The 14,644-nt window shown below is 35.5% G+C and overlaps 1 long non-coding RNA gene across 2 annotated transcripts in view; it reads right to left on the bottom strand.

The window, feature by feature from the left end:
• Window positions 1-9,986, bottom strand: part of LOC143434584 (uncharacterized) — a 36,028-nt gene extending 26,042 nt beyond the window's left edge. For both annotated transcript variants that reach the window (XR_013104192.1, XR_013104191.1), the window contains exon 1: window positions 9,860-9,986. This is a non-coding gene — a long non-coding RNA (uncharacterized LOC143434584). The remainder of the gene's footprint in view (window positions 1-9,859) is intronic.
• Window positions 9,987-14,644: the final 4,658 nt, after the last annotated feature.

Genomic DNA, 14,644 nt, shown 5'->3' on the forward strand with positions numbered 1-14,644 from the left:
TATCTTCTTTCCTGTCAGAGAATGCTTGCTTATGTCCAGATTTTCTTCTTCTGAGAAAATCAGTTGTTCTTGTTAGTTTTAGTTGTTATTATAACCTAGAATCACCTTGGAAGAGAGTTTTCGTGAAGAATTATTTTGAACAAGTTAACTTTTGAATATGACTGTGGGGATTGTCTTGATTGTTTATTAATGTAAAAAGACATCATCCTTTGTTGACAGCACATTCCTTAGGGAAGGTGTGATAAGAGGAGAAGAAAGCTAGCTGAGGGCAAACAAACAGACAAACAAGGAGTTACTCATTTTCTTCTTTCTATTCTTGATGGTGGATTTTACCTGCTTCAAGTGCCTATCTTGACTTTTCCTAAGTGATTGATTGTAACCTGGAACTGTAAGCTAAATAAATCCCATTATCCCTTGTTGCTTATTGCCAGGATATTTTATCACAGCAACAGAAATGAAACTAGAATACCAGCTATCTTAGAAAAGCAGTCTATCTCATGAATCCTTGTTAACTTTCGGAAAGATTCTATTCTGAATATTACTTACTGTGACACTGTTAGCACATACCAGTAGGTATAAAATGAAGTCTAAAAATATTATAAGATAGACAAAGTCTCTCCAACAAAATATCCATATGAATTTTATTTTTTCTTGCTGAACTAGAAACACACTTATGTGTGCACCATTGCATCAATATATATGTGAACTATTGCATAGATGCCATGTAATTCCTCCTGAACAAAATATTCTGAGATGGAGTCATATTCGATCTTGCTAGATGATTTGTTCACATAGCAAAGAAAAATACTAAGTTTATTCGAAGGACTTAATTTCAATAACTTAATTTATTAAATAAGCAACAACTTTGTCTTTATTAGTATGTATTAATAACAACTGACTTTTAAACATTAATAATGTTCTATTTTTTGCTTCAAAGTATCATTACTATGTTGTTACATTTTATAAGCAGAATTAATATCATAGCTATGTGCCTACATTTACATCCAATCTACAGAAAATGTTTACAAATTTATGAATGGCAATACTTACACAGGATTCATGAGAGTCCTGAGCTTATATATCTACTAATAAAATTGCTGAAAGTGTGGAATGCACTTGAGTATTTTCAAGGAATCATTATACAAAATCTGGGAAAATGCAGAGAAATTTGCCCTTTACTGTTGGCCAGATGAATCAATAGAGTGATACACATAGCAATCAACCAACAAGTACCAAACTACTGCTAACATTTAGGCAGTTTCAGAGAGAAAAATTCGCCCTTCTATTTTTGTCTGTGACATTGGCTCTGTAGAATGAAAGAAATGCAGAGTAAAATTCTCTGAAAAAATATAAAGAAGTGATGATGTGGTTTCACAATCTGAAATGTCTGACACAAATGGTCTATGTAAACATGATGCTTGAAAACAATATTAGAAACTCAAAGATGGTGCTAGATCTGGGCACCGATAACTATAAACCCTTGATCTTGTGTGAGCCATAGCTTTGACACTTGACACATCTTGGCACATCTTGGTGTTCTCATGATACTTCATTTTTGTTGATTTATGAAAATCTTTTAAATCTCCGAGGAGCTTATAGTCTTACTTACATTTATTTGTTTGAGATAAAGTCTTGCTATGTACACTTTGATGGCCAAATACTAGCTATGTAGCCCAAATTAACCTTAACCTATTGCAGTCCTCCTGCACCAATCCCTAGACTGCTTGGATTATCACTGTGTAGTGGAACACCAGGTTTTGAACATAGATTTCTGAGTCATGATATAGAAGTTACTATTATCTTTGTCTTTTGATTTAGTATTACAAACAACATATTTGATGTAAGTAAATCGGTTTAAGGATATATACATGTATATCATAAATTCACACTATACTTGATAGCATTTTCAAAGAAATCAAGTTTATCAGATGACTCAATTACCTTGAAGAATACAGTAGTCTTTTCTCACAAAGTAACAAGTTTTCAGTATACATAGTCTTAATAAATTGTCTAGGAGACACTAGTTTCTTGGTCCACTGTTGTCTTCTGTTGCTGGAATGCAGATAGTTGCTTTTACTAAGAGGAGACTTGACAGCAGCTGGCTTCACAGAAACACACCCTTTTGGGACAGACACAAAAGCCTGTGAGTTTAAGGTCTCAGTGTTATCTAAATTAGACTACAATGAAGTGAGAGGAGCTGGAAGTAAATTAGAGTAGTTTTTGGTTTTTTTTTTTTTTTTTTTTTTTTTTTTTTTTTTTTTTTTTTTTTTCAAGCATGGGCAGAACTGTTGGGAGCCGACTTTAGTAGAAAGCGGCTAGATCAACTTTGCAGCCATCTGGAATCATATACTCTGATGAAAGACTTGGTTTTCAAAAGCCTATAACAGCTGAAGCCCACTCTGATAAATATATTGTTTATCCCACATAGCTTGTTTTGCTGTTTAGTGACCTCAGCAGTATGGTGCACGTGGCATGAGTTCATGGGCTCCTGGCAGGGTTTATAAGCTGCACCCGGGAAAGGATCGCGGCTTGCCACCTTGACTGCCAACTGCTAAGCATCCTGAATAAACTGCTGGGAGAAGGAACCGGTTGTTCCGTGTCTTAATTCCTGCTGGTCAGGGTTGGCGCGGCACACAGAACAACAAAGTAAAGTAGAGTCACTACATAAGTGAACACAAGTTATAGTGTGTTCTTTCTGTTTTCATTTGGTAGATAGTGTTCTCTATGTTGAAAATAATTAGGCTGCTGTTTCTTTTTAAAATTATTATTATTATTTATTATTACTATTATTATTTAGTATGAGCATGACTGCGTTTGTGTGTGTGTGTGTGTGTGTGTGTGTGTGTGTCTGTACAAGAAGTTGTCCATGGAGGACAGAGTGGAGCTTAAAATACCTTGGAACTGGAGGTATCGGGGTGTGTGTGCCTCCTGAATACATGTTCTGTATTTCTATTGAGAAGTAATCACTCAGCACTGAGACATTGCCATGTTTGCATTCAGGCAAAATAGATTCACTCGTGAAAGAGAAACTAAATTAATTTCTTCTAAGAACTCAAAGAAAGAATTCCAGGCCACAAAAGCATAAGAATTGTCTTATTTTTAGTTACCTAGATAAAATACAGTCTTTTGTGTAACAGAAGTAAAGAAAAACATAGTATCAGACAATGCAATAAATAAACAAATTTATATACATCCATAGGGAAATAGAAGGCATTCATTTATAAATACATAATTACATACTATGTATTACAAATGAAGGATAGTTTTTTTCACATTAATTTTCAGGAAAATGTTTCTAAATGGGCAGAATTCACTAATGCCTGAGTGTTATTGATCATTACCCTCTACAATTCATAACTACTGTGATTGCCTGGACACCCTGAAAATATCCTAATACAAGCAGTGTCATGCACTGTGTGACAAAATAACACTTCAGAGCTTACCTATAGGATAAATTCCTCCAAAATAATAATACTAAAAATAAAATACAGAAGGGTATCATTGCTCTGTCATGTTGTAAAATTACTCACTTTCTGTGGCTGTGGTTTTAAAGCAAAAGACATCATTAAACAACATCACATGGTTTGAAAAAAAATCCATGTCTGATTTTATGTAGAAGAACATATAACTTCTGCTTAACATGTTGAAAATGTTGTTTAATTTATTTCATGTCTATAAGTGATTCCCTTTAGTGCATCAGATACCATACAATTGGAATTAAGAATGTTGTGAGCCACCATGTGGGTGACAGGGATTTTAATTTGGTTCCTTTTCAAAAGCAACAAGAACTTGTAACCACTGAGCAATCTCTCCAGTCTAAGAACTCTGTTTTAGACAGAGAGATTCCATTCAAGAGTTGATGCATTATCAGAGCCTCATGTGTTGATAAACAAGAAAAACGAAAAGAGAGAAAAACTAGCCAATGATTTTATGTCTGGTTTTATAAATTACCCTGCTTTAGATTTTCCCTTTACCAGATTACAGAATACTCTGTTCAGCCTGGCAAAGTACTGCATACATCATAATCCTGGAGTGTTTTAGTGACACAATAAAGCAGGTATCACCAACAGATGTGTGCCTGTTTGTTCTTATATCTGCAGCACTGCACTGTAGAAATCACTGTCCTGTTTCTCCATACCAAGTATTTGTGACTAATTATACCAATTGACTTTCCATTTCTCTGTAAAGTTTATCAATACATTTCATATGTGAGAACAGTGTGGTGGAGTGTTATGGCTAGTTAGGGTTGATTCAGCAGAAACAGAAAGAGCAAAATAGACTTCTACTTTTCTAAGTCTAAAATCTAGAAGAGAAATTCCATTTATAAGCAGGTCAGGCTTTGGTCATATTTTATAACTTAAGTGTGTGTGTTTGTGTGTTTGTGTGTTTGTGTGTTTGTGTGTGTGTGTGTGTGTGTGTGTGTGTGTGTGTGTGTGGTGTGTAATGAACTGGTCACTTTTATAGTCCAAAGGGTCTTACAAACTGAAAATGACCTCTTAAGTACAAAAGTTTCTTAGAATATTTTTATTCAATATAATCTCAAACTGTATACTTTTTGTTAGATAAAAATCAAATGAATTAACCCATTCATTGTATAGAAACTCTGTTAATTGTTATAAATGCTACAGTGAGTGGGTGGGAATAGATTCCCATATTTATTTAACAATTAAGCATATTCCATAAGAAATTTAAATTACACCATCATAGGTACATATTAAAGATATAATTACACTTCTCACAAGTAGTAGCATTTATTCTGAAAGACTGTGCCAAAATTTCTGTAATCTGGATATAAACCAAGAATCTGGTCTATCCCTACGGGGCAATACTCACCTTATAAAGTAAAATTTATGTATTTACTTAATTATGCCATGGGATGCCCTTCAGATTTATGGCCAAAGTTCAATTCAATTAAATTTCTTTGTGATGAGTCTACCTCTCAAACCGAATGAAATAATTAACTGATTTTCCAATCATAAATGAATTGGAAATCGATTAAATGAACATTGACCTCATGCCATAGACCATTAAAAAGGCAGTTGCAATAAAGCATCTCTGGACTTAATCAATTTGTGTCCTCACATATTACATGGAGAAGAAAGCATTAAGGCAGAGCTTAATCAATACCATGAAGCACGCTTTTATATGAGGAAAGTTGCTGGCTCTTTGAATTGTTGCTCATTCAGAACTGAGTTTAAATATGAAACAAGAGTTAAGAATATAACAGTATTTTCCTGCCTTGACACTTTCAGTAATAACTGTGATGTTGAACTGCTAGTCATTCAAGGGCCATTCGAGTAGTAACACAAATATTCTAAGAACATATAAAATCGCATGGTTATGTTATTTATATGCACTTATATATGCATACATTCAATATATACCTTGATTTAAAGAAGTCACAACACAAGCATTGTTTCATTTGTATCTTTTATATATCTACTTCTTCCACTTTTAAATGTTATGTATTTCTTGCATCATGTTCAGGGGTTCTCCTAGTTCTAATCTTCTACAGATCCCACAGTAATGGCCACTTCAGCAACAGCCATTTACAAACCATGACACCTTTCTATTTTCTGATCACTCTAGAAATCCCTTCTAAAAACATAATTTTCTCAAAACTTTCTCTCATGCTGATTTGTCCTTTCTTGTAGACAAACTTGCTACTTCAGGGATCTATTATTTTCCCTTTATAATAAAGAGGGGGGAAATTAATGTGCCAGCAAAATGTCGGATTCATTAGTTTTCACTCAGTAAATTTCCTAGGGAGTCTTCTTCTCAAATGAACTCAAATATCAAGGGGCAGCAGGTGCACCTGCCTTCTAGGGGAGTCTCCTTGACTCTGACCATAAAGGAAGCCAGGCAGCACTGAGCTCCTGCAGATGTTAAAAGGTTCTGAAAGAAAACCTCCACTTTCCCCATCCGTCCTTATCCCTCTTTTTCCTCCTGTCCTTTTATTGCTCTTTTCCTAACCAAGAAGGGTGAATTCAATGATAACATTTCTTTTGTTATTTAATAGAACCCATCAATCAAAACAGTAAGTTTACTTTTGTTATAGCTATAAACTTATATAGAGTGAATCCAGGGATATTTCACCGGGCAATGGAAAGAGAATGGGGAGTTAGTAATATGTGGAAAGAATCTAGCTTGTTATAAATATAGAATATATTAAAAAGCACAGCGTTTCCAAAAATATCTTGGAAGAACTCAGACGGGTCTGAAGTGTCATTGCACGGTGACAATGGAAAGCACAACCCTTGAGTTATTATCAAATATACTTTACTCCTTGGTATCTTCCTATACTGTGTGAATCTCACCCAGTGCATTTGGGAGTTAATAGACTAGCCATAGCAGTTCGAAGGTATGCAAAGAAAATGTACCCAATCTTTCAAGAACAGTTTATATTAAAATTACCTGCACAAAAAGAGTCACAGTAGTTACCACATATAACAAAAAATACAATGTGCAGTTTACTGTCAAACACATTTTAAATTAGTCAAACACATTTTAGAAAAATTCTAAGATTTCTTAGGTGTCACATCAAATATGTGAACATTTCATACTAAAATACCATTGATTTTTATAAACTTGTACAAATCAGTGAAACTAAGGGTCCACTCAATCTTAAAAACTGGTTTCTAAAGGCAATTGGCACAAACTTACAACAGTAGTTTTAGTTCACAAGATAGGCTTTTAAAATTAACATAAAATTATTATATGCATTATTATTACATATATAAATTATTAAAATATATAACATGTGTATGTAGACACAGAAATGGATAATGAATTTTTTTTAAAACTTTTGTGTTGAGAGTATAGCAAGCGATCTGAGATATTCTTATTTCAATACATTCATGTCAACAAGTTCCATTCGGGTTGTTGTGAATTGTTATGTGTGAATCATTAGTAGCACAAAGTACATCATTTAAAATCTCCACTGAAGCTTCATTCTCTCTCTCTCTCTCTCTCTCTCTCTCTCTCTCTCTCTCTCTCACACACACACACACACACACACATACAGAGAGAGAGAGAGAGAGAGAGGAGAGAGAGAGAGAGAGAGAAGCTGTTTATCCAAAGCATTGAAATAAATGCATTGTTCTGCTAATGTCATCCCCCTTGGGTCCTGGGAACCTCTTGCTTCCCTGGCATCTAGGACTTTCTTTTGGCTACCCTGGGTTCCCCATCCCCCACTACTATACACCTCCATTCAAGTTTCTGAAATACCCAACAAAACCTGTAGAGACCATTTAGGCATAGCCCTCTGTTGAGGGATGGGACCAGCCACACATCTCAAAATTATTAACTCAGAATTGCTCATGTCTAAAGGAAATGCAGGGACAAAGAGTGGAGCAGAGACTGAAGGAAAGGCTATCCAGAGACTGTCCCACTAGGAATCCATCCCATCTGCAGCAGATACCAAACCTAGACACTATTGCTAACAGAAGCCTGAGCTGTCCTTTGGAAGGTTCTGCCAGAGCCTGACCAACACAGATATGGATGCCTGCAGCCAAACATCAGACCAAGCACATGGATCCCAACGGAAGAGTTAGAGGAAGGATGGAAGAAACTGAAGGGGTTTGCAACTCCATAGAAAGAACAACAAAATCAACCAACCAGATCCCCCACCTCAGAGCTCCCAGGGACTAAACCACCAACCAGAGTACACATAAAGGGACCCATGGCTCCAGCTGCATATGTAGCAGAGGATTTTCTTATCTGGCATCAATGGGAGGGAAGGCCCTTGTTCCTGTGTAGGCTAGATGCAACAGTGAGGGGCGAGTGGGTGGGTAGATGGGGGTGTACTCTCATAGAAGCAGGGGAAGGATGAATGGGATGGGGGGATTTGCAGAGGGGAAACCTGGAAGGAGGGTAAAATTTGAAATGTAAATAAAATAACCAATAAAAAAACCACATTGTTTACAATATGTACATTAATTTCCTGAATCTAGTGTAGGAGATTCTACTGGAACCATCATAAATGTTAGCTGAATGATAGTACTTTGTACATATATTGAAAAAAGTCACACTCAGAGATTTTGATCCAATTATTTGAAATATATGTATATGTATACTAGACTTTATGTTTTATTACTTAACTCAGATTTTTAGAAGAATATGTTCTTTGATACCCCAACACATTTAATAATTATGAAAAGCCTTGTATTCCAGATAGTTTGCTTAATTTTCTGAGGCTATACAGTTCCTTAAAATAATATGTGCACATTTGAGCAAATGACAATGGAACAAAATGTGTTTAGAATGATGAAAACTGAGCTAAGCAAAATATCTTTATTCTCTTTCTGAAAAATAGTGCATAAATAACTGTATAATTAGATATATGCATATATATGCATGTGTACAGAACAGCTTATAATGAGTTATTTGACTATTGAAATATGACATAATATATGGCACATACAATTTATATAGCCTACCTAGTCTGTAAATATAGCTTCTTCCTGTTTGGCTTCAGAGATACACACAGAAGTGCCAAAGCAGAGCTTATGTTTAAGGCATCCCACAATTATTGTGGAAGTAAGCCTGGGAATGTATAACACTTGACATTTTAAAGACAATTTTAATTGGACAGACTTTTTTTCTTTTTAGAATAATGCCATTGGGGAAGGTTAAATCTGATTTATTTTGAAATTTTCTTTTTTCTAGAGGGTGAGCCCCAGGGTCTTCAGCAAGTGAAGTGGGCTGACAATGTAGTGGCTACATCTCTGATTTAGGTCAAAGCTAGCATTTTGAATCCTTTAGGCCAAGTCTGGGATCTACCCACATCTACACTGTAAGTTTAACTGGAATACTGCCAAAGTGTTTGGTTTACACTTTGTCTGCGCCTGCTATTAGGAAGCCAACGACAGAGTCCATGGCCCACCAAGTCATAAATATTTACTCTTTGGACTTTTCCTGAAAAATCTTGCCAAACTCTGGTTCCAACTGAAGCAATAGTCTGTTACAGCCTTTCTAAAGCCAAAGGCTGGTCCTGCAATCGGTAATGGTGTAACAGAGAGTGCTATTCAATGGACAGCTTAACATTGCTCAGCTCTATGTGCCAAAACCAACTTGTTAAATTTTATTTTGCATCATGTACAGCATTTTACTAACAGAACACTTTAGAAAGTGCAAGTAAAAAACTGCCAAAGATACATTTTCTTTCTTTAGCTCTTCCAGTTTTTTTAAGATGGCTTTTAGAATTTCATGTGCGTTCGTACTCAACTTAGATTTTCTACCAATGATTTTGCTTAACAGTTCATCTCTGTCACTATACACACCTTCAAAGATTCAAGAGTTTCAGATCTGTGAACAAAATTTAGCTCTTTTGACCCCATTGTTGGTAATATTACATACCTGAAGAGATAAATATCTACATTCTAAAATCTAGCTACCAGCAGACTGTGTATAATATGATGCAGAAGTCAGGAACTGTACTAGAAACCAGTTCAAATAGTTAGCCCAGCCAGCCACATTATAGCAGGCACATATCCAGTACTGCCATTTGAGGAAAGATGATCAACGTTTATTTCTTGACACAAAATATAGGGATGGAATCGGCCATGTATTGCTAAAGTAACATGAAAAGCAATAAACTATAGATCCTTTGAACTGTCCCTTCCTCAATAGGAATCATGTGCTGAAGTCAATCACTGTCAGTTTGTAAATGCGGTAGAGTTTGGAGCATAATAAATATGGTTAATACTCTTGAATTTGGGGGCCAGCCAAATGGGCCTTAACATTCCAAATTCTATCCTGATTAATAATGGAAAAGAGCTTGAAATTATGTCTATTATCAATCAGAAGTGAACTACATGCAATAATGAATCATATTTAAGTTTTACCAGAAAGTACATACCTTAGTCATGACAAATGCATTCCAGTATGTCTAAGTTTTCTTCTTTTCATGTGAGGAATATTGCCTTGTGTTGCTTTGTGTCACACAATTCATTTTTTTCTAGTGTATTTCCAGATGCAGATATAAATGTTGCAATGTAGAGCCTGTGTGTGTAAACAGGAGTTTTCTGAACTGCGACAGAGTTCAGAAATCACCTGACTGAAAGGCCATCTCCACCTCAAAGGGGTCACACTTGGATTTAATGACACCATTGGTTTCCCAGGATGGGGATAAAAAGAGATATAAGACATAAACGTTTGGTTCGAGGATGGTGACAGGAAATAAAAGAGAAAGAAAACTTCCTGATGATATTCTACCTTAAAGTTTGATACAGGACATATTTTTCTCTGGCCATTCTCTCTCTTAGCTCAATCTCACTGTACACACAATGCTAGTTGTATAGAGTGGACATGCCCTTATCTCTTGTCTGTATCCTTTCTATGAAATAGGCTTTTGGTTCCACATACACTATGGCCATGTCTATTGGTGAAGCATAGTCACCTTCCGTTTGAGAAATGGAACCTTGAGAGCACACACTAAGTAAGCAGGGCTCGCTGTGGATGAGATTTGATGACACACTTAAAATGCAAGGTGTTCAACACATGGGCAGCTTATATTCCTTTACATGATTCTCTGAAAGGTTTTCTACCTCAATAAATAACTGAGTATTGATATTCCTGGAAAAGATTTATAGTCAGCTTTCTCTTCTATTTCCTATTAAATTTGTACTCAAATTATGAGCAAATGCTGCTCATTTTGATTTATAATTCATAAAATGATGACAAAGTCTTACAACTCAGATCACAGATATCTCCATCATATCTGAAACTGCCCCTAACAAGGGTCTTGATAATGCCTTGAAAGTTCCACCCCACACCCAGAATGTGGACTCTATGTTTATAACTTTCTTTACTTCTATGTAAAATTATCTCTGTATTATCCAGCTTTTATCATAGATAAAACAAAACTAAAACCAATAAAATATACATACATACATACATATATACATACATACATAGACTTAAAGTAAATATAAAAATAGCAAAATAAAGCTTGAACATTATCTCCCTAACATATAAAAATAATAAATAACAATGCTTCAATTGTGTGTCTATGCTATGTATATGCACATTTGAGAAAATGAGTGAGATTAGAGGAAAAGCCCAGGTGTCAATACTCATATTTCAGTGACTTCGAAATGGGTTCTCTTGTTTTCTGCTAGTGCATACTCTAGGCTACCTGAGCTAAGATGAAACTAAGACAAAAAAAAAAAAACAAAAAAACAAAAACAAAAACAAAAAAAAACAAAAAAAAAAAACACCTCAGAAATCCTTGTGTCTCATCCTCCCATTCCTTAGGGACACCATGAGTGCCTGGTTTTATGTGGGCTAGGATTCAGACTTGGGTTTCTGTGTTTATGCAGTGCTTAACCAACTGAGCTATCTCTCCATATTTCTTGTTTCAAACTGTTTTTACCTGGTGTTGGAAGCCTTTGCCCATTTACATGCCTGAGTTCCTGAGCAATTTTCTTTCCCTCTAAGGAATGGATCTCTCAAAATAAACTATATTTCAGTACTCTTTCTGTTATGAAAAGCTCTCTCCACACTATGTGCACTTCTTCTGGGTGTTTTCATTGTAGGTGATGTATATTCCGTCTTATGTGTGAACTTTGAACAACCTTACACAGGCTAGATAATTTAAATGTGTCCAAATAAGATGACACAATTTTTCATTCTTTTTTTTTTTACTTAATATTCTTTATTTTTATAGTATTTATTTATTTATTTTTAATTTTTTATTGGATATTTTATTTACATTTCAGATGCAATCCTCTTTCTCCCCCACCCAGGAACACCCTATTCCATCCTCCATCCTCCTGCTTCTATGAGGATATGCCCCCCACCCACCCTCTCATTCCCACCTCCCCATCCATGATTTCCCCCACACTGGGGTATCCAGACTTCACTGGACCAAGGACATCCTCACCCACCTATGTCTGACACTGTTATCCTCCCCTACATATACAGCTGGATCCATGGGTCCCACCCTATATACTACAAGGCTGGTGTTTTAGACCTTGGGAGCTCTGGTTGATTGGTATTATTGCTCTCCTCATGGGGCCTCAAACCCTTTCAGCTCCTTCAGTCTTCTCTCTCACTCCTCCATTAGGAATCCCATGATCACCTCAATGGTTAGCTGTGAGCATCCGCCTCTGTATATTTCAGGCTCTGGCAGACCTCTAAGGAGACAGCTATATCAGACTCTTGTCAGCATGCACTTTCTGACATCCACATCAGTGTCTACCTTTGGTGACTGCACATGGAATAGATACCTAGGTAGAGCAGTCTCTGGACAGTCCTTCCTTCAGTTTCCATTCTTATTCCTTTACTATTTTATGAATTAGTTAAGAACATTCATTAATGTTTTAAAATGCAAAGTTATTAGAAATATTTGTGGGATATTTTAAGAAGTATTGGTATTAGCTTTTCTTTGAAAGTCTGGTAGAATTTTACACTAAAACTTTCTGGCCCTTTTATTGTTTGGTTGGTTGTTTTTCGTAGGGCGATTTTAAATGAGTATTTCTATTTCCTTAGGGGTTATGGGACTGTTTAGATAGTTCATGTAATCTTGATTTAACTTTAGTATATGGAATCTGTCAAGAAAGCCATCCATTTCATCTAGATTTTCAAGTTTTGTAGAGTAGAGGCTTTTGTAGTAGGATCTGGTAATTTTGAATTTCCACAATATCTGTTGTTATCTCTCCCTGTTCATTTATGATTTTGTTAATTTGTATACTGTCTCTGTGCCAGTTAGTTAGTTTGGCTAAGCATTTATCTATCTTGTTGATTTTTCTCAAAGAATCAGCACTTGGTTTTATTGATTCTTTGTATTGATCTCTTTGTTTCTAACTGGTTGATTCAGCTCTGAGTTTGACTATTTCCTGCCTTCTACTCTTCTTGTGTGTGTTTACTTATTTCTATTCTTGAGCTTTCATGTGTGCTGTTAAGTTGCTTGTATAAGATCTATCCCATTTCTTTATAAAGGCACTTAGTGCTATGAATTTTCCTCTTAACACTGTTTTGTGTGTGTGTGTGTGTGTGTGTGTGTGTGTGTGTGTGTGTGTCCTATTAGTTTGGGTATAATATGCCTTCATTTTCATTCTATAAAGTTTTTGAATTCTTTCTATTTCTTTCCTGACCAAGTTATCATTGAGTAGAGAGCTGTTCAGTTTCCATGAATATGTGAGCTTTCTATTGATTTGTTTTGTCTATCCTTAGTCCGTGGTGATCTGAAAGAATTTATGAGATTATTTCAATCTTCTCGTATATAATTAGTCTTGTTTTATGTCTAAATATATGGTCAGTTTTGGAGAAGGTTCCATGACGTGCTGAGAAAAAAAGATATATTCTCATGTTTTGGGGCAAAATGTTATGTAGATATCTATTAAATTCATTTGGTTCATAACATCTGCAGTTTTGCTGTGTCTCTGTTGAGTTTCTGTTTCAACAACCTGTATATTGGTGAGAGTAGGGTTTGGAAGTCTTCATTTTTATTATGTGAGGTTCAATGTATATTTTGAGCTTTAGTCACTTTCTTTTATACATGTAGTTACCCTTGCATTTAGGACATAGATGCTCAGAATTTAGGCTTCCTCTTGGTGAATTTTTCGTTTAATGAATATTAAGTGTCCTTCCACATCTCTTATGTTAACTTTTGGTTGAAAGTTTGTTTTATTGGATATTAGAATGGAAACTCCAGCTTGTTTCTTGGGAACGTTTGATGGAAAACTGTTTTCCAGCCTTTTCCTCTGAGGTAGTGTCTGTCTTTGTCACTGAGGTGTGTTTCCTGTATGCAGCAAAATGCTGAATCCTGTTTATGTATCTGGTCTATTAGCCTTTGTCTTTTTATTGGGGAATTGAGTCCATTGATGTTGTAAGATATTAAAGACAGATGATTGTTAGTTCCTGTTATTTTTGTTGCTGGAGGTGGTATTTTGTGTGTATGATGCTCTTCTCTTTTGTGAAATGTTTAGTTCTTATGTTTTCTTGGGTGTAGTTACCATCCTTCTATTAGATATTTTGTTCCAGTATCCTCTGAAGAGCTGGATTAGTAGAAAGATATTGTTTAAATTTGGTTTTGTCATGGGATATCTTGGTTTGTCCATCTATGATGATTGAAAATTTTGTTGGATATAGTATCCTGGGCTGACATTTGTATTCTCTTAGGGTCTTGATGATATTTGTCCAGGATCTTGTGGGTTTTAGGGTCTCTGTTAAGAAGTCTAATAAAAGAGAAAGTGGGAAAAGCCTCACACTCAATGACACAAGGGGGAATTTCCTGAACAGGATACCAGTGTCTCAGGCTCTAAGATCAATAATTGATAAATGGGACATCATAAAACTGAAAAGCTTCTGTAAGGCAAAAAATACCTTCAATAAGACAAATCAACAACCTACAAAATATGAAAAGATATTTACTAACCATACATACTACAGAATGCTAATATGCAAAATATATAAAGAACTCAAGGAGTTAAACTCCAAAATCAAATAACTCAAAAGAAAAAATATGTTATAGAGCTAAATAGAGAATTCACAACAGAAGAGTCTCAAATGACTGAGAAGCACTTAAGAAATATTCAAAGTCATTAGTCATCAGAGAAATGCAAATCAAAATGACCCTAAGATTCCACCTCTCACCAGTCAGAATGGCTAAGATCAAAAACCCAAATGACAGCACATGCTG

Source organism: Arvicanthis niloticus, chromosome 16, assembly GCF_011762505.2.
Source record: "Arvicanthis niloticus isolate mArvNil1 chromosome 16, mArvNil1.pat.X, whole genome shotgun sequence".
In the NCBI taxonomy this organism is placed as follows: domain Eukaryota; kingdom Metazoa; phylum Chordata; class Mammalia; order Rodentia; family Muridae; genus Arvicanthis; species Arvicanthis niloticus.